The sequence below is a fragment of the Panthera uncia genome (assembly GCF_023721935.1).
Source record: "Panthera uncia isolate 11264 chromosome B2 unlocalized genomic scaffold, Puncia_PCG_1.0 HiC_scaffold_25, whole genome shotgun sequence".
In the NCBI taxonomy this organism is placed as follows: Eukaryota; Metazoa; Chordata; class Mammalia; order Carnivora; family Felidae; genus Panthera; species Panthera uncia.
Window position 1 is genome coordinate 24,317,039 of NW_026057581.1, and position 20,124 is coordinate 24,337,162.

At 39.2% G+C, this 20,124-nt stretch overlaps 1 protein-coding gene across 1 annotated transcript in view; it reads left to right on the top strand.

Annotated features, from left to right (window-relative positions):
• The window catches only part of MYLK4 (myosin light chain kinase family member 4), a 75,117-nt gene that overhangs the window by 10,744 nt on the left and 44,249 nt on the right, over window positions 1-20,124 (top strand). The window lies entirely within an intron of this gene.

Consider the following 20,124-nt stretch of genomic DNA (forward strand, 5'->3'; position numbering starts at 1 on the left):
TGCATTTGCCAATTTAGGATTTATACTTTAACTTGGGTCTATTTATTTACTTACTTATTTTATTTAACAAGCATGTAAGTGGCCCTTACATGTGTGCCAGACCCTGTTCTAAGCTGTTTACAAATAAATAAGGACTCATTTAAGGCTTGTAGGCACTACCCTGTTTGGCTGTATGGATAATAATAATGAGTGCTACCATTTATGTTATGTTTATTGTGTCCCAGGCACTGTGTTAAGCACTTGTCATAGAGCATCTCAGTTAAATCTCAATGGTCCAATGGATTTAGTATAATTGTTACCTCTGTTTTAGAGAAAAGTAAATTGAGGCTTAATGACGTCAGGTACTTGCCCAAAGTTATGCAACTATATACCATGATATCCCGTGGATTTCCCAATAATATGAAAAGGAAAATTATATTTATAGACAATTTAACTGGAATTAATTTTTAAAAAATTAAACATGAATCATTTGAAAACAAATGGTCTCTGATGAATTTTCTAAGGGCAGTTTGTATTATCCTCACATTATCTGAAATATAGTTCACATTTGATGACTGTTTTGCTTGTTTGTTCTATTTAGGCAAACACAGTCAGACTTGATGGATAAAAAACTATCCACTTTCTTTTGCATGAGTCAGGCTTTTTTTCTGGAACTGTGATGTAACAGTGGCCTCCAGTGGAGAGAAGTTGCAAAAGTCACTGCGGCAGTGCAGTGACGTTAACAGCACTTGAGGCTAATCCTTCTGATCCTATGATCAGAAGAAACTGTCTCGTGGCTGCAGTCAGCCATTGTCAGGCGTTGGTTCATGAACACAGTGGAAGCTGGGAGAGAGAATACATTGGAAGTATTATTCTTTCAAACATATAGTAAGGTTGGAAAATCATAAACTAAATTAGCTTACTTTATTGTAAGAATATAGTACATAATATACAAATATGTGTTAATTGGCTGTTTATATTATTGGTAAGGCTTCTGGTCAGCTGTAGTATATTGGTAGTTAATTTTTTTGTAGAGTTAAAAGTTATATGTTGATTTTCAGTTGTCAGGGCATCAGCAGCCCCAACCCCACATTGTTCTAGGGTCAACTGTATTTGACACACAGAAGGATTTAGTAACATGGGCTTACTAGGACATGAGAGAAGACAAAGCCCATTTATTTGATTGGACACGTTACTCAGTATGCCACAGGAGACAGGCAATGTGTGACTCCGTCAAGCCTGACACAGATACAATTTACAAAGATTTACAAACTCTCAAATTACAACAAGTACTATCACCCCTATGACAAAAGGGGCAGGAGAGACTCTACTGGTGTGCTGTCCAGCACCCTTGTCTCTTGATACTTCAAATGGTGAGTTACTATAACTGTCTTACCTAGCTGTCCGATACCACAGGACAAGCTGCATTCTCCACCTGTCCAGTCTTCAACCCTGAGACCATCCCTGGTCCCAAGCTCAGAAGGCCACACAGTTTACAAACAGAGCTGTATATTACAGTGAAGTTATTGGGGGGATAAAGGGAAGAATGGAAAGTCACCAGGAACAATATCTAACTCTTAATCTTGTGCACCAGAAGGTAATGACTTCTAATTGAAGCCTATCAATCTATTTCCAATCATTCTATTTTAATGCTGTGTTTGCACGATCATATCATCTTCTGTGGGCTTATTAGTATTATTCCCCAACACATAATGTTGGAAATTCTCGATGCACCTACAGTATTAAAGGCTCTGAGCAGTCCCTTGTTAAAACAACAAAACCATTTTAACCAGGCACATGGGACGCATTCAATAAATGTTAGGTCATATCTGAAATATTAGCATTCTAATTTATCCTAAGAGCTTTCAAAATTGATCTGACCACTGAACTCTTCTGTTTCCTGACTCACGTTCATGTTTTAGGGTGCCCTAAGATGTACCTTGGGGAATACTGGTTTAGAGACGATTCATTATTGACTCTGGTATCAAATAGACCCCAATTCAAATCCCTGTGGGACCCCTTACCAGCTGTGTGACCTTAGTTATTTAACCTGAATCTCTGTCCTTGGTTCATCAAAATGGGTCAGAATGCCAACCTTGCAGAGTAATTGGGAGGATTAAATTAGCTAATCTGTTAGCAAATGGTTTGGTGCCTGGCACAGAGATGTGGCCTCCATATTTAATATCTGTTCCCACTTCTTTATTTTCACCACACCTTGCCTCATTCTTTCTCTTCTATGCCTTTTGAAATCCTTCGTGCCCTTCAAGGTTAAATTCAAATCCTCCCACAATTGATTCTTATCTGACATCTTGCCTCCTCCCCACCCCCACTGAGTATGCACTGACTACATCACAACCTGTGCCATTTGTGTGGATATTTTTGGTGTCTTTTCTGGCAATAATTATTTCATAGGTTGGGCCTCTGCTTGTAAAAAAGCTGGGGCTCCTTGCCTGTGGGGATCATTCCTTAGATTTCTTTGTATCCTTCATAGCAACTGTGCGATGCACGTCCATTTTCATTTGTGCTCTAGTTATTACCAACACATTTTTAGGAACAATTTCATATTTTAAGCCTTAGAAGTGAAGATAATTATTAATATCCTTATTTCAAATATTTAAACAAAGTAGTGAGTAGAGTCAACCTCCAAATTGGAGAATATTTGGAATAATATTGGTGTTGGACATTTTCTCAAAAAGATCTAAGAGGATGTGTTTGAATGGAATTTTAATCATTTCTAGACTGGCAGAACCAATTTTGAGAGGTCAGCATGATCTGATGTACTGCAGCATTCTTCATTACCCACAGATAAGAATGTCTGAGATAAGAGAATACCAGGAGTTCTGGTGCTTGCTGCCTCCTTCTGGAGAAGAAGGCTATCTGCCACCTCTTTCTCTCAAGTTGCAAGTGTCTATCAACTTGTACTCTGAAATTGGTCTAATAAAATTGGGTGAAAATTGTGTATAATTATATCCAAGGGACATTTCATAGATTCTGAAGCCCATTTTGGAATTAATTATCCAAAAAAGTTAATTTGAATATAGTTTTTAAAATAAATTAAAAAATATTTTTTAACGTTTATTTATTTTTGAGAGGCAGAGAGAGACAGAGCAAGAATAGAGGAGGGGAAGTGAGAGAGGGAGACACAGAAACCAAAGCAGGCTCCATGCTCTGAACTGTCAGCACAGAGCCAGACTCAGGGCTCAAACCCATGAACCGTGAGATTATGACCTGACTTAACCGACTGAGCCACCTAGGCGACCGTGAATATAGTTTTTATTTTTATTGTTTTCATTTATTTTATATATTCTAACCTTTGACAGTTGTGCTATTTTATGTATGATGAAGATAGTCATTCACCACAAACCAGAATCTTACTACCTAAAATGTGATCCATGACTCATCAGCATCTCCAGAGAACTTGTTAGGATGCAGACTGTTAGGGCCAACTTGCACCTATTGAATAGGAATCTCCATTTTACTAAGGTCTCTGGATGCACATGCACATACACATCAAAGTTTGAGAAGCACTAGAATATTTGTTACCTCCTGCAATTGAAAAATGAAGGGTTAATTAAAGTTTACTGTAAAAAATTGCTGAAATAAACATTTACTATTGCACTTATGAGTATATGTTTACCTAGGTAGCAGATATGTATGTTACATATGCATACATGCATATCTATTCAGGACACATGTGTATATGTGTGTATCCTCCAAGGGGTCTCTCCGGCTGTTTCTTGAGAACCAGGCAATATCCTTTCCTGAACATCTTAAGAGCATATTTTCCTTGATAAAATAAATATGTCTAATAATAGTTCTTTCCATTTGATTTCCCAGGCAGACAAAACACAAAACTTGCACTCTGTCCAGTGAGATTAGCTGGGTGAGAGAGCATGTGAAGTGCCAGGCATGGTCTGCCTTCCCTGTGAAGGTCACATTGGTCCTCTCAGAGACGGGTGTGGACATCAAGTTCCTTGCCCATTTGAGAGGTTGTAGCCCTCTGATGAGACTCTGCGTCATGGAAATTCCTTAGTCTGCTCTTGTCTGCACAGCAGCAGGCAGTATAATTGAAAGCCACATATGTGCTGAGTAAAGGACTAATCCGTGAGAATCTATCTGATAACTGAGTTACTTCTGCAGGTGCTTTCTAGCACGTAACCATGAGCACGTGTGGTGTGGAGTGACTGGATCCATCCCCTTCTGCTGTTGCCAGTTTTAGGATAGCTTACGGTTCAGAAGCTCTCAGGGTCAAGTGAAAAGGTCATTGGTATCTGGAGTTTGTCGGTCCATCTGGACTTTGCCACTCACGTTAGATAAGTGACCTTGACTCTGAGCACGTTATGTAACTCTCTGATATTTGTTTATCTGGGATGACAACCACTGTTTGAAGGCAGCATTTCTCTAACTCTTTTGAAGATGGGAATCACCTGGGAATCACCTAGGATTCTTGGTGAATGGACAAATGCCTAGCCCCCCTAAAACTATTGGGCCAGAATCTCCATGAGTGGAGCTTGGGACTCTGTGTTTCTAATAACCCTCCAGGGGATTCTTGTAAGAAGTGTGGTTAGCACTGTTCTAGGGAAGCCATTTGATTAATATCCAGCTCACTTCCCTTCTTCAATTCCTAAATTTGTTTATATCAGGAAATGCCAAGTGGCAACAAAGAAGGTGATGTTGTGTCATTGCTGCGGGTTGGTTAGACCATAAAAAAATATTAAACTTTGAAATATCTAGAGATGCCTGGGTGGCTCAGTGGGTTGAACATCTGACTCTTGATTTTCACTCTGGTCATGATCCCAGGGTTGTGGGATTGAGCCCTGCATTGGGCTCCATGCTGAGTGTGGAGCCTGCTTAAGATTCTCTCTCTCTCTTCTTCTGCCCCTCCCCCCAACTCATGCTCACTCTATCTAAAGATGAAATAAAAAAAGAAATATCTAGCTTGAGTACTCATCATCCCTACCTCTTAAGTTAGTGTTGTGACCACTTGAGTTTCCATTTCCATAGAATAAGCTGGAAATTATACATACAGTTGATTTTTGCTCTGAATCAATGTTACATAAATGTCAGCTGATATTATTGAGTTTCTTGACCCCTCTGTTGCTTGTTAAGTCTCTCAGGTATCTTGGTCTCTGGGGATTATGAATTCATGGAAAATATATATATATATAATTTACATATGTATTACCATTCCACCATAACTCTTATGTCTTTATATTAGTCACATCAAGACTAAGATAAAAAATGTTTTGTAGGATTAAAAATTTGGTTCTCTCATATCCAGTGAGAGAAGAGAGAAGTCTGGCTTCTTCACAGTTTGGTAGAAGATGCAATAGGTAGTTAAGGTAGCAAAAGAGGATTCATTCAGGATAAAATGAACAGATTAAAAATAATGTGAAAAGAAGAAAGATATAATAAAAGGTTTAAAGAAGAATTGAGAATCGTTTTGCATGATGTGCAAGCTGGTAGAGGGACCTGTCCCTGTCTAAATAATTATAATAAAGCAAGCCTTCTTTGAATGTACTTGAGACACTGAATGAAATTCAACCCCAGGGTTATTAGCCCTAAACATATCCACAAATAGATCAAGAGAGCAGTTGGGGACAGAGGGTCAAGGAAGGTTGCATGTGAAAGAATGTTTGGGAGGAACAGCCAAGGTCAGGTGGAGTGAAGCTCAAACCTTCTTCAGTGTGAGGTCACTCTCAGCAGAAATAAAGCACCAGTGCAGTCCCTTTGGCCATTCCTGCAAAACCCTCTAGATTTTCAGTTTTAAGGCATTAGCAATAAAGGTTCCACCCACCTCCCAGAATGTTGATTCCACCTCTTCCCAAGGCTCCAGCAGCTTCAGGGTTCACTCCACATGGCCTGGCACAGAACAGCATTCCTAGGGTCACTGTGGAGCTGTCCAATAAACTCTGTCAAGACCAGAGTCCAGCTCAGACGGATTCTGGCTGTGTGTGGGCCCACGTGGGAACTACTGTCACCAGAAATGTAAGGAAATGTACCGTTCTGCTCAGGCCAACTGGAAAAGATTTATGAAATGCTTCCCAAGTGCCCAGATACCTGCTAGGATCTATAGAGGAGGCCAAAGAAATGGGATTTACAGTACCCATCATGATTAGCTGTTGGACCTCTATCAATTCCTGTAGCTTGCTGAGTAGGTATTTGAAATATGGGGTTAATAATATTGCTCTCATGCTGGCTGCTATGCAGAATATGTAGGGACTGTGTATGAAACACTTAGCACTATGCCTGATATGTGAGTACTCACTAAGTGGTAGCTAATGTTAATGTTGTTACTGTTACTGTAGAAGCTGATCATTTAGTTGGGGTTGAAATGTCTGATTATATGAATCAGGAAGAAAACAAGATTGGGAAATTCATGCATGGTGCTTGGGGACTGTAATTCTCCAAGTGGAGCCAGCAGGCTGGTCCAGGCTGACCTCTTGCTGGATGAACCTGCAGGGGGCTGTTGTTTAGGGCTTTCTCTCCCCTCACTTGGGTTTATGCAGAGATGGAGTCACCCACAGGCCATGGGTCAGATTCCCTGTTGACAAGCTCACTACCACGTAGAAGGGACCATGTCATGGCCATGTATTGTTATGATTACCCTCCCCTTGCTGTCACTTTCTCTACTTTACCAATCCCCCTTAAAACTCAAACTCAGGAGCTGAATCTCCAAGTCCTTTTGGAATGAAAACAGATAAAATAGGCCTATGAAACTGGAATCACAGAGCTTGGAGTTTATTCATTTTGCCAGTCTTCACTGGGCACCCCAATGGGTGGGTGTTGGGCGGGTGATGGAGAGTGTAGCTATATGGTGAGTAAAAGAAAGTCTCCCCTCCACTCCCACAATCTCACAGGGAAGTCAGGCCATTAAAAAGAGTGCTGAGGGTGGAGAGAAGCACAGATGGGGGATTTTACCTAATCTGTAGGTAATTCATGAAGGTCTCTTTGAGCGTGTGGTGCTTTTCAGTTTGCACCTGTAGGGTGAGCAAGCATACATAGAGCAGGGCAGTACACAGGAGGTGGTCAATAAAGGTGAATTAAAGAAGGAGGCATAGCAGAAAGAGTTGGAGGGGAAAGGCTGAGTGCCCTTCCAGACCTGCCTAACCAAGATCTTAGAGTAGAACCTCTTAGCTGGCTTGAGTGGAGATACCAGAGGGTAGCCTGTTTCCATCCATTTGACAAGTCTGATTTCCTGCTAATATCCCTACCATTATTTTGTCACCCCTAAAAGTTAATTCTGGCAGTTCTAGGGCTCATTCCTGGGACTTCTTAGAAATGAAATTATACTTGGTGCCATTTCCCTTCCTTCTGAAATTACTATTGCTATATTTTTAGTATGTTTTAGAGGGGTAAAAAGCATTACTTACCTCTAGTTTTCCATATAACCACTTCTGATGACTACCCCTTTTAAATGCTTTTTTTTTCCAGGCTATCCAGTCTGAATTAACTTTTCTTTAAGAAAAGGTCTTTCGTGGTTTATAAATTTTAATGTAAGATGCTAACTGCCAGGATATTTTTGGACTACAACCAGGGATTTAACCAGCCTCCCTTAACAGATGAAACGAGGCAAGCCTGCACTGCACCTGGACACAGTGGCTCTTTCATCGTTCACTTTCAAAGTCATGACACCTCCTGGTTTTAACCTCAGGACGTCAAGAATTTTCTTTTAAAACCTGTTTCCTGGAAATAGGTCTTTGCTGTGCTAATGGATAATTTTTCACTTCATATTTTTTTAAGGTGCATAAATTCTATTTTTTTCCTCTTGCAAATAAAAAAAACAGGGTATGGAGGGGCATGGTAAGAGTCTCCTCTGTCTTAAATAGTACAGGCCATCCCTGTCCTGGATTTTTAAATATTTCATTAGCAACAAGGGATTCTTACACTGCCCTATTCATTCCCTGCTCCTCCTCAGACACTGGACTGATTATTTTGATTAAAAGTGCTGAGTAAGAGAATGTGGACTGAAAATTAGGCTCTTAAGCAAACGCCAGAGCCTTTAACCACATAAGGACTTGCTCCTGTGGCTATTTGGAGTCCTTTATTCAATGTTGCAACTAAGCAAAACTGGGTTTTTGAGACTTGCCTCCTATCCATGTTTTCTCATTCTTTCTTCGCCTATGCTGGGCAATTCTCCTCAAACAGGCAGTCACTCCAAGCTGGAAAAGTACCTGTGTGCAAAATTTTAACAAGTGTTCCCTCTAGGGCAGTAGATTTGCAGGAACATTCTTCTATGTGCCCCTTGAGCTGACATCTTGGTCATGTGACCTCACTTATGAGAGAAGAAAAAGGCATCTCTTCCTTAGGCTCAGCCAAGGGAACACACTGGCTTTCAGTCCATTTGCCTCCTCGAAGGGCAACTTTGCTCGGTGTGTGAACCACTCACTGAACGTGGATGTCTTGCTGGAATGTAGAACCTGTTCTTAGTCTGCTGTCCATTCATTCTTGTTGAACTGCTAAGAGTTCATTCTTGAGAATCTAAATCATGCATTTGCAAAAGCTTAGTGGGTTTCCTGGTAAGGCAATGCTTTAGGGAGAAGAAAAGTTAGCATTTGCCAAATGCATCTCCATCTGGATGGAGGTAAAAAGTTGTCTTGGGCCCAGTGGTCCTGCTGGGAGAATTGCTTGAGTAACCCCTTCTGGGTTATGTAAATAATAAAAAAAAATCACAGAAACCACTGCCTGTAGGATAGGTTTCGACGGGTTCCTTTGTAGTCGGTCAAAAACTTCCCTCCCAATGGTCTTGGTGGGTAAATGCTGAAAAATGCCTCTGAGGAGGAGCCTCCTAGAAAGAAACAAAATGAGACCTTTGCTTTTCTCCCCAAAGTTATTGAAACACATCTGATGACCTGAAATCTCCAGTCTGGAAATTATCCAAGGAGGCCGAAAGAGAACCTCTCCTTGAGGGGGTCTGGCCCACTGCTGTAGGCAGAGGCTGGGGTAGGGTTGCCAAATAAAGTTCAGGCCCCCAGTGAAATTTGAATTTCAGATAAACAATGCATCATTTTTAGTATAAGTATGTTCATGCGATATTTGAGACATACTTATACCCCAAAGTTACTCATTGCTTATCTGAAATTCAAATTCCTCTGGGCTTCCTGTACTTTTATTTGCACAGTCATGGGGTGTGGCCCATAAGTAAGGCTACACATGATGTGCTTTGTGACTGTGGCTGTGAACAGAAGGCCCTGGAGCCTGGAGAACCCAGGTGTGAGGGCAGTTGGTGGACTGGACCACAGGAGGGTGTGGGGGCACCGAGGACCCATTGCTCGAAGGCACCAATGGGGGACCAGCAATGACTTGATTGTCATGCTGGGCACTGTACTAGCCCAATGGGGAGGCAGCTACAGAAGGCAGAGGGGCAGTAATCTGCAACTATGTGCACTGCGAATGTTCTCCATTTCTCTCTCATTGGAACTGGGTGTGTATGGGTGGAGGAAGCCAGAGAGTCTACTGATTGGAAGGTGGGGGCTTGACTAATTGAAGATCAAGAAAATACAGGTGTGAGAGGGGAAAGGTACAAACCTCCCACTGTACAGAAAAGAGTAAGATTTCATTGCACCACCTGTGTCTTACCTACGAAAAACAACCTTGAAACAAATAGGAAGAAACAAAGCATGTTGCAGCAGGATTTGCCCCCCACTGTCTGATGCCACTTGCTAGGACTTTGTGTTTTGAACTGTGGCATTTGGGTAACTTTTTTTTTTTTAATGTTTATTTATTTTTGAGACAGAGAATGAACGGGGGAGGGTCAGAGAGAGAGGGAGGCACAGAATCTGAAGCAGGCTCCAGGCTCTGAGCTGTCAGCACAGAGCCCGATGTGGGGCTCGAACTCACAGACCGTGAGATCATGACCTGAGCTGAAGTTGGACCCTTAACCGACTGAGCCACCCAGGCGCCCCGTTGGGTAACTTTTAAAAATAGAGGTATCAGCTCTGCTAATTACTACCCAAGTTGCCTTGGAGTCATGACTTAACTTTTCTGTGCCTCAGTTTACTTGTGTGTGGAGTGGAAGAAAAATGAACATTTAAAAGGTTGAGGTGGCTTGAACAAGGGCAGTGTCAGGCCATTGTTGAGTCCTCAGTAAATGCTGGATAATAATAATAGCAACAACAACAACAAGGAAAAAAAAGGAGAAGAAGAGAAGAAGCAACCAGGTCACTTTTTTTTTTTTTTTAATTTCTGAGCTCTATCCCAGAAACGTGAAATCAAAATTTCTGATCCTTATGTTTAAGAATCTAGTGATTCTTAGGTATTCTAAACTTTTAGAAACACTGACTTTTGTTTTCTATGAAAAAATGCCTGTCCTTGGGGGGCTTCCCACCTACTTATAGTGTAGGTTGTGTCCCTGAGACTCTGAAGGAGAAGAGGAACTTTCTAGTGCCTCCTTGCCACGAGCTCTAGGGCAGCCTCTTTCCCTGATGTGCTCCCCACTCTTCTCAATTTACATTTTTACCCCAAAAGGGCTTCCCGGTGTCTTGCTCCTTCTTTGTGTCTAGACTCTTGGGAGTAGTAGAATACAAAGTTTTTGTGTTTGAGGCAGAACACTGGATCTACTGTATTTTGTTTTAAAGAGTAGCAGCAATTGCCTTTGATTTAGTTAATGGGGCCAGTTCTTTAAGATTAATAAAGATTGCCAAATTCTTCATGTCCTTGGGGTTCCACCCATCTGCCTGCATCTGTGCTCTCTGAAACCACACAGTGGACTTTACTACAGCCACATTTCAGGTAACAGAATCGGACACATATTTATAATTCCCAAGTATCATATACCACAAAATTGGTCTTTCCTGCTGTAAGGTAATAATCCAGTTTTAAGATATTTACATAGAATTTTGTTTTCGCTTGAGTTATCATTTGGTTAATTATATAGTAAAGAAAAGCGAGGGGTGTGAGGTCTACTTTGGTCTCGGGTTCCTTTGAGCCACTCACTCCTACTTTTCAATGTGCTTTCTCATCTGTTGTAATATCCTTACAATTCTGCATAGGGCTTTTGTGTCCTCTAAGTTGGAGCAAGTATTTTCTCAGTGGCTAGGAGAGTGCACTGAGGATGGAATTTACTTAAGCAGACACCTAACACTGAGATCTGGTTTCACGAAAACCACTCACCTACAGTCTTCAAACACTTGCAACTATTTCCTGGCAAATGGCTATGGCTTTGTGTGCCCAGAACTCCTTCCTTCCTCTCACCTCCTACATCTTCTCTGCTTTTTATTACAGCTGTCTGTAACTTGAAACATTGTACTTTTCTGCAATTCTATAGTTGTAGAGCCTCAGTACCATTTTTGGACTTTTAAAAGATACGTTTCCTAAATACACTGGAGATGCTGATTTTTTTCCTAGTCTTTTTAGAAATGCTTTAGTGCCCCTTAACTCTTTGAAACATTTGGTAGTATGTGCAACCAATAAGGATAAGAAGTCAGCCAAAAGAAGGCAGCCCAGCACCCATGGCCATTGTTTGCTACTTGGTAAACTCTATGTCAGTGTCTTGAAGATGAGACCAGAAATGTTGGCCATGGTATGTAAGAGTAGACCTTCCAAACACTGAGGTCATTCCATCCTGCAACATGATCATGAAATCATGAACCTGTAGCTGTACAAACATTTGTCAGTGATATTATAAAAAGGGTTTGAATGAGACACAGTCACAAAGTATAAAACTCTTTGATTTTTTAAAATATTGAATCCTGAGATATGTTGAATTCTGATTTATATTCCCCCAGTACACATGAGATTATTTTTAAAAGTACTTTGCATATCAAGATTTAATTCAAAAGATGTTAAGTCCAATATCCCACTTAGCTACACAGTATATTTAAAATTTTATATATAGTTTTAGTAAGCTTGAGTTGTGTCATGAACTTTAACTTGAAAAATTATGTTTCTTAATAGAATATGAGGATTCTCCATGAGGATATTTCCCTGTTAGTCTTTATCATCATCAAGATATTAACGAATTTTTCATTTCTCTGGTGCTGTGCTACATACAGTACTTAGAAAGTTAGGCAGACCAGATTGTTCTATATGTGTTCACTCCATGAAATGGATTCCTTCCAGATCTCCAGAAAATTATCAACTGTGGAGTGGGTTAAAATGTCTTGTATTAATTAGCAACTGACCATAAAGGTCTAAAGGATGGATTTCTGTCGTGTGAGTTTACTTGGCAAAAGAAAAAAAAAAACTTTATTCTTTCCTCCATAATTTCCCTTATGGCTCTCAGTGATCCTTCACACTTTTGTTCCTCAGCACAGGGTGACTAAGGATTTCTGCTTGGTTTCTTCTCAGCTGGTTCAAAGCCAGAGCACCCCTTCATAGCTCCTATAAATCCAAACCTTCTGGGATTTCTGTTGTTTTTCCTTAACATAATCCTAACAGAAAACAACCCCTCACTGGACCCTTAGGAGCAGGAACATCAGGATCCGGGGGTTTGGTCCCTTATGTGTCTAGCTCACCAGCACAGGTGTTAGGTGAGAAGGAGAAGCATCATTCTTGGCTACAGGGAGACTAAAGTAGGATAAAGTCATCTTTAAAATGAGCAGAGAGCCAGTGTAAAGAATATCAGGAATGTCAAAATTAACTTTGTGTAGAGGGGCCCAGAAATAGCCAGGTTCCCCTGAATGCTAACAACTTAACGAAAGGTGTCTGTCTAGCCAGATATGCCTAGAGCCAGAGTCACCCATAGCCCAACCACTTCTATCTGAGCTCTTCTTGAGGATGCAAAAATTCCACACTTTATGAGGTGTTTTGACTAAGCCATGAATGAAGAACTATGGAAAATTGATTCTAAAAAAAAAAAATGCAAACTGTAGAGTGCCAGTGAGAAAGAAAACCTCAAGATAGCCCAGGATGAGGGCAGTCATCCAATTTTATTGAGATCTTTGCATCTTTTGTACTTCCAAATATTTGAATGCTGAATTGCTTGAGCAAATTCACTTCAAGCTTTAATATATGCTCTTTTTGATGCTCCACAGAGATGAGAAAGCTTACATTTAAAACTTTACTTTGTCATCTTAAGAATTATCAGATATCACATAACTTATTTTTTTAATTAGAGAAGTAAAAATAGGAGTTGGTATATCATTGAAAAAAATGTGAATTATTAAATGTAAAAGTGAATTATTAAGGTTATATAACAGGGTGTCAAGTTGTCATGCTAAAACTGGGGTGGCTCACTCAGAGTTAAAATGTTTTATATATAAGATACATAGAATATTTTTACATAAAATCTTCATATTTTTCATATATTTTAAAATATTTATTATACATTCCCATAAGTCATAAAGTTATATAATGTTTTTGGTGAGAAACAGCAGTCCTTACCATTATTGTCCCCATTTCCTCCTCATCAGAGGTAAGCATTTTCATTTGTTTTAGTTGATTCTTTTGTTACTTACTTTCATATGTCTAAATAACATGTATATGTTATTTTTTCATTTCATAGTTAGACTTCTTTCATTGAATGCTGTAGAAAGACAAGGATTAAGTCTCTTTCATCTTCCACTTCCAACACACACACACACAACACACACACACACACACACACATGCACCTTTTCTCCCAATATAATTATAATTTTTGGTTAAATAAAATTTCAGTGTTTCAATTATTGTGATTTTGAAAATTCTATTCATGACAGAGAAATGCAGAGCTTCATTGTGTATTTTCATTTCTTGCTCAGCCTTTTCTTTTTCCTGGAGTTATTGGTTGCCTTGATTTAAAAATTTGCTTATTTAAAAAAATGTATTATGTATCAAAACCAAACTTAAATTTCTAAACCTTTTCTACAAATCTTCATATATATTAGTTATCCTATCAATTTTATCTTCTTAAAGGAATTTCTCCCAGAGACTTCTGATCAATCTGAACTTTAATCCATTCTACACTGGTTGCCCTCTAAACCTGAAGAACAGTTGATATCCTAGGATTTCTACTCCCCATCAGTGTAGAGAGATCCTGTCTCTTATATTGGGTATCATCTGGTAGTTATGCTTTGTTTTTCTTTCTTGTTTTATGACTTTGTTTAGATAGAACACATCTTCTAGTAGTTTCCTGAGAAGTGATGGAGGGATGTAATATTTTTGAGATCTTACATGTCTGAAAATGCCTTATTTTACATAATAAGGCATACTTGGATAATAGTTTATCTGGCATATAATTCTAGATTAGAAATAATTTCTTTTCAGGATTTGGAAGGCATTGTAGGTTGTCTTCTAGCTTTCATATTTCTATGGAAATGTCCAAGTAAGTTCAGAATTCTGATATTTTGTATGAGGCATATATTTTTCTCTCTAGCACCTGTGAGACCCTCTATTTGTCCCTGATATTCAGAAATTTCATAATGATAGACCTTGTACACGTTATTCATCTACTGTGCAGGATATTTGCTGGACTCTTACCTCTTTCAATCTTGGAAACTTTCTTGGACAATTTCATGTTTCTTTGTTCTTGTTCTGGAGATCCTATTATTTGAATGTTGGATCTCCTAGTCTAGGCTTCTAAATTTCTCATCTTTTCCTTTCATTTTTATTTTATATATCTGGCTGCTCTGCTTTCAATATTACTTCCTTATTGTGGAAACTTTTTAAAAATTTTCTTGTCTCCTGTATGGTCTTAATTTCCAAGAACTCTTTTTAATTCTGAGTGTTTCTTTTTTATGAATCCTGTTCTTGTTACATAGATTTTATACATTCTGTTATTTCTCTGAGGATATTGGTGAGTTTTTTAGGAAGTTTTTTTCTCTGCATAATCTCTGTTTCCTCTAATTACTTTGTTTCATTAGTTTTAAATCTCTGTTTTTCATGTTAGGGCAGGGATCCCAAAACTTGTCTGCATATTAGAATCACCTAGGAAATCTGAAAAACTTCCAAAATCTAGGCCACATGCCAGACCAATTACACCATAATCTTTGGGAATAGGACTTAGAGATCAATATATGTGAAGCATTCCAGGCGATATTATGGGATTTTGTGGGACAATTTAAGATACTTCTCAATGTTTTCCTCTTTTGTCTTAAGATTCAGCTCTCCTGCTTATGTCTCCAGCTTCCAAAATTCTATCAGTGTTATCTTTTTTTTTTTTTTTTTTACTGTGTGTTTGTGTATTTGTCATTTCACAAATCCCTTTACTGTTATTTTAATGGAGTTTAAGGAAGGAGCAGAGTGTGGAGTTTAGGAAAGAGTATGTTGAAAAAGTGAGTTTTGAACTGGAAAGGTCCTATTGATATATTTTCAGGTATATTAGCAGTGATTTCACTTCTTATTCTAATAAGGGGTTACTAGTTCAAAAATAACCCAAATTTTCATTAAATATGACAGCACTGTCATATAGTCAGTTACACAGTAAAACCTCATGTAGTCAAACTTTGCTAACCAATAATTGGTGATAATGGACTTGGGTAAAGTTTACTTTTGTTCTACTTGGCAGAGAGAGGATTTGATTTAAAAAATTAGTGTAAACAAGATTGTAGATTAGCAACCTAGGTAAGAGAGAAAATATTCAAAGATATTATTAGAACTTACATGTGGAAAGACAAACTAGTTCTTCTGATTACAAATGCTGCTTGTTGATGTGAATCTGATATGCATGTACTTGAACCATACTTTATTAGCTATTAATTTGTATTACTGAATTAAAAGAACTGGATTAAATTTGCACTTCTTTTTAAACAAATTTCATACTTTTTTTTAATAGACTTCCCAGGTACCTGAACTTGGAATTGTTAAGAACTTACTCTAATGAAAATAACAGAAAGACAAACTGTGAAATATAACATGTCATTTATAATTAATAAATCACTAAACACAGGCAAGAAATTTAAGGGCTATAAAATGCCATGCATTTTCACAGTCAATTAATACTTAATTATTTGGCACATTCAATTCTGTAGCTAGGTGGGAAAAATTACTATATTTAATTGCTTTCAAATTCACAATTTTACCTGTGAAACGGTGGCCTTCTTTTCATACTCTCAGGGACTATTATAAGAGATGGGGAAATTGTGCCTCAGTCTTCCAGTTCACAGAGTATTCTTTTATTTCTTTTTAATACTACCCATTGGTCTTTTCTTTCCTCCCTCTATTCTTTCTTTTCTTTCTTCCTTCCACCCTCTCTCCTTTCCCCTGTTCCTCCTTTCTTTGCCTCCTCCCTCCCTCCCTTCTTTCATTCTTCAATAATGAACATTCAATGTGCTGATTTTTATGAACAAAATTGACTAGAGTGTTTTCTCCCATGTGGATGGGTGTGACTCTAGGATATAACCCAAGATTTAGCTGCACTTCCTGCCCTTTGAAGAGTCTTCTTTGTGAGGAGTTCTGGCTTTCCCTAAGAAGCCCCAAGACTTTTGCTCAAAATTAACTTCCCACTTTTGCTCACTCCTTACTAGTAAGATCTGTCTGCAATACCAATCCAAAGTGATGCTGGTGGAATGGTGCAAAGAGAATGCCAAGTGCCCTTACAAAGTCACTTTAAGGCCTAATGAGATTAGTGACTTCCAACCTTATTAATGTAAAAGAAAAAAGTTCACAGACTCATAATAGCAACTATACTTCTGTTATTTCCTGTTGAGAAAATACATGACTGAAAGCTATTTTTATTCAGCGATTCTTTCAAGTAAGTCTGAATTTTACCAACCACACCAGTATAAACAAACATTTGAACAATAGTCACGCATTCAGTTCATGCTAATTTTTAGCCACTGTATCACTTAGGAATTTTATGTAGTTTTTAGAAACACAGCTCTAGCTATGGTGGATTAAACACATATAGATTTAGACCTTCATGATAAAGAAGCCCATATGTGTTGGTTTATAGCCAAGATCTCTGAAATTCTCTGGCCTTTCCTTCATGGTCCCAAAGTGGTTGCTGGAGCTCCTGACATGATATCTGCTTTTCTTGAAGCTTGAGGAAAGAAGGACAATGGAATGGCAAAAAAATTTCTTGCAAGATTTTTATTCTTTTATGCTTATATCTCAGTGGCTACCCCAAAGGAGGTTGAAGAATGCAGCACATTATCTAAGAGCACAAGTCTCTGTTAGAAGATGGGAGAGGGATGTTGCCTGGGCAATCTATGACACAGGCTGTAGACAATGCTGAGAGTGCATCTGGAATTATGGGCAGCAAGGGAGTTCTCAGTGTGTGGGCTAGATGTCCAGGATTTCTTCCATCTCTAACTCTCTTTAATTCTATGACACCTTGGCATGCTGAGCTTAGAGCATTTCTCTGAGGCGGCAGCAGATAGCGAAAAGAGCACTGAATGTAGATTAAGAAGGCATGGATACAAATCCTAACTATTGGCCAGGAACTTGGGAAAATTGCTTAACTTCTCAGAAGCTCAGTTTTCCCCTCCAAGAAGGAAATCAGAAATGTTTTCCCAGAGGCTCCTTGTGAGGATTGACTGAGATATTAAGAAACCCCTTAGTGCAGAGTCTTGCACACGTAGGTGCCCAGTCAATGTGACTTTGAGTTGAGGAGTGCAAGGTCATGGTCCAAACTCAGATTTGGGAACAACTGGGGGAGTGTTATATGCTGGACCTCTGCCTTGAATACCACTTAGTGGGTGCTGAGGTGGACCTGTCAGGGGTCTGTTTCCCAATACCAAACAGTGTGTCTCAAATGACTCGACCCCAGAAGCAGGTGTAAATTGGATTGCAGAGGTGTGAGGCCCGCTCTATCCTGCATATCTGTGCTCTGGAGGTCTGCATAGGTATCTGCTTTATATTTCACGATTTTCATTTTTTATACTAGTTAATTTACAGATGTTTGATCAGGTGTGAACTTCTACCAAGAAGACTATAAAAAAGCAATTTAACAAGTGAGTCTGAAATGCCATATGAAGGGTCAGACTTTACACATATTACGTACTGGACTTTAAAAACGAACAAAGTTGCCCTTTCTTTTTCATTTCCTTGAGACACTCCTGGAAGGAAAGTTCAGGAGTTCAAATTGCCTATTTTGGGCTGCTGCCCAGGCAGCCACACCTCCCTGCCCTTTCTCACACTGTTCTCTTTCCCCAAAATGTTCTTTTCCTCCTATTCCCCTGGCAAAAACCTATTTATCTTTTAGGGCCTCATTTAAGCAGCATCTTCACTTCAAAACCTTGATACCCAGGACCCAGGCAGAAGAAGTTCCTCTTTTCACTGTGCTGGTTGGTGTATTGCCTATCTTGCATCTTTCCCATAATAATATTAGGAGTTTATTGAGAGCTTACCATAAGCCCAGCACTGTCCTAAGTGCTTTACATATGCTCATTCATTTAATGCTCATAAAAACTTGATGAAGTAGCAACTATTATTATCCTATTCCAGATGAAAACTGAGGCACAGAAAGATTAAGTAGTTTACCCAAAATCACATAGCTAGAAAATGGCCAAGTCAGAATTTGAACCCAGGTTCTTTTTCTTTAAATTTTTTTAAATGTTTTATTTTATTTTTGAGACAGAGAGAGACAGAGCATGGACGGGGGAGGGGACAGAGAGAGGGAGACACAGAATCTGAAGCACGCTCCAGGCTCCAAGCTGTCAGCACAGAGCTGGATGCGGGGCTTGAACTCACGGACGGTGAGATCGTGACTTGAGCCGAAGTCGATTGCTTAACCAACTGAGCCACTCAGGCACCCCTGAGCCCAGGCTCTTAAACAATTGTAGCACATACATGATAATTATTTAATAATGTACTTATTATCAGTGTCCCTTACTAGGTTATAAAGAGTTTTCTGTCAGGGGCTCTGTCTTATTCCTCTGAGCATACCCAACATTTTATCTTGAATGAATGAATATATATGTATACACATGCTAGCTTGGGATAACAAATTCAAACTGTACAGAAAACTCTAAAATGGACAGAGATTACTCTGGGGTGGGCCCAATTCATGTTTCTCTCTATGCAGTTAACACTGTTAGTCATTTCTTGTGCTTTCTTCTAGAAGTTTTTATGCACATTTCAGCATATATGCAAATGCTTTAAAGATTTATCCAAAAAGGATCATGCTTAAACACATCCTTGCTAGTATGTGCAAGTCTATTTTCAACTTAAAAAAAAAAAAGAAAAACCAAAGAAGAGGTGATTCATGATATTTTGATTATGATGCCTTGAAAAGGCATCCACAGACTTAGTTTCCATAAAAACTGTTGTCATTTGGGGCACCTGGGTGGCTCAGTGGATTGAGCATCTAGCTTTGGCCCAGGTCAAGATCTCATAGTTCATGAATTTGAGCCCCTCATTGGGCAGTCTGCTGTCAGCACAGAAGCCGCTTCAGATCCTCTCTTCCCCAACCTCCCTTTGCCCCTTCCCCGCTTACTCTCTCAAAAATAATAAATAAAAAATAAAAAAAACCCTGTTGTCATTTAAAATTATTGACCATAACACCAAATCCAACTTTTAAAATGTTCTAACTATGTGGTAATGACCTCAAATCCTTTGGGAAAGAAGAAAAGAAATATGGAAAAAGATAATTATCTAGCTTAAGCAATCCACTTATCAACAGTGCTTACTTAGAACCCTTTCATTTCTGTTATTCTGCATTTACAAAGAAGCATTTACTAGAGGGGTTTTTGTTTGTTTGTTTGTTTGTTTAGAAATGGAGCTGGGGAACTGAGACCTTTGAGCAGAGTGTGAAGTCTCTAAAATTCATGGCGGCAGGAGTCGTGGGAGCCTGGGCAGTGGGTGTGCATTACAAACCATGAGCTCCTGGCTAGTAAAGGTTCCATAAATCTTGGATTTGCCAAGGAACTTTAGTTTCACACATGCTCTGAGTTCTTCTACTGTGCAAACATCTCCTTCTCTGGCAGGGAAAACACCTTCATTTTCCATACGGTGCAAACATGTACCTCTTGCAGAAATGGAAAGAGAACATGAATTTCTGCAAAGGTGAACCAGAGAAGAACAATGTATTTGTGATCTTGATCCTTAACTATAGACTGGGAGCTTGACGCAGGACTAGCTCAGCAGAAAGCTTTGACAGATGCCCAGTAGGGATATACTCCTTTTCCTTGAGCAGATAAACTCTCCTGGGCTCAGACCTCTAATGGAGCCAGGACACCTTAACATGCCTTTACAGCCTTAACAGCCCTTTTTGTCTGTCCACAATTGTCTGGTTAGCCTACTTTTTCTTCAGAAAATTCCCAAACAGCAGAACATATATTAGCTT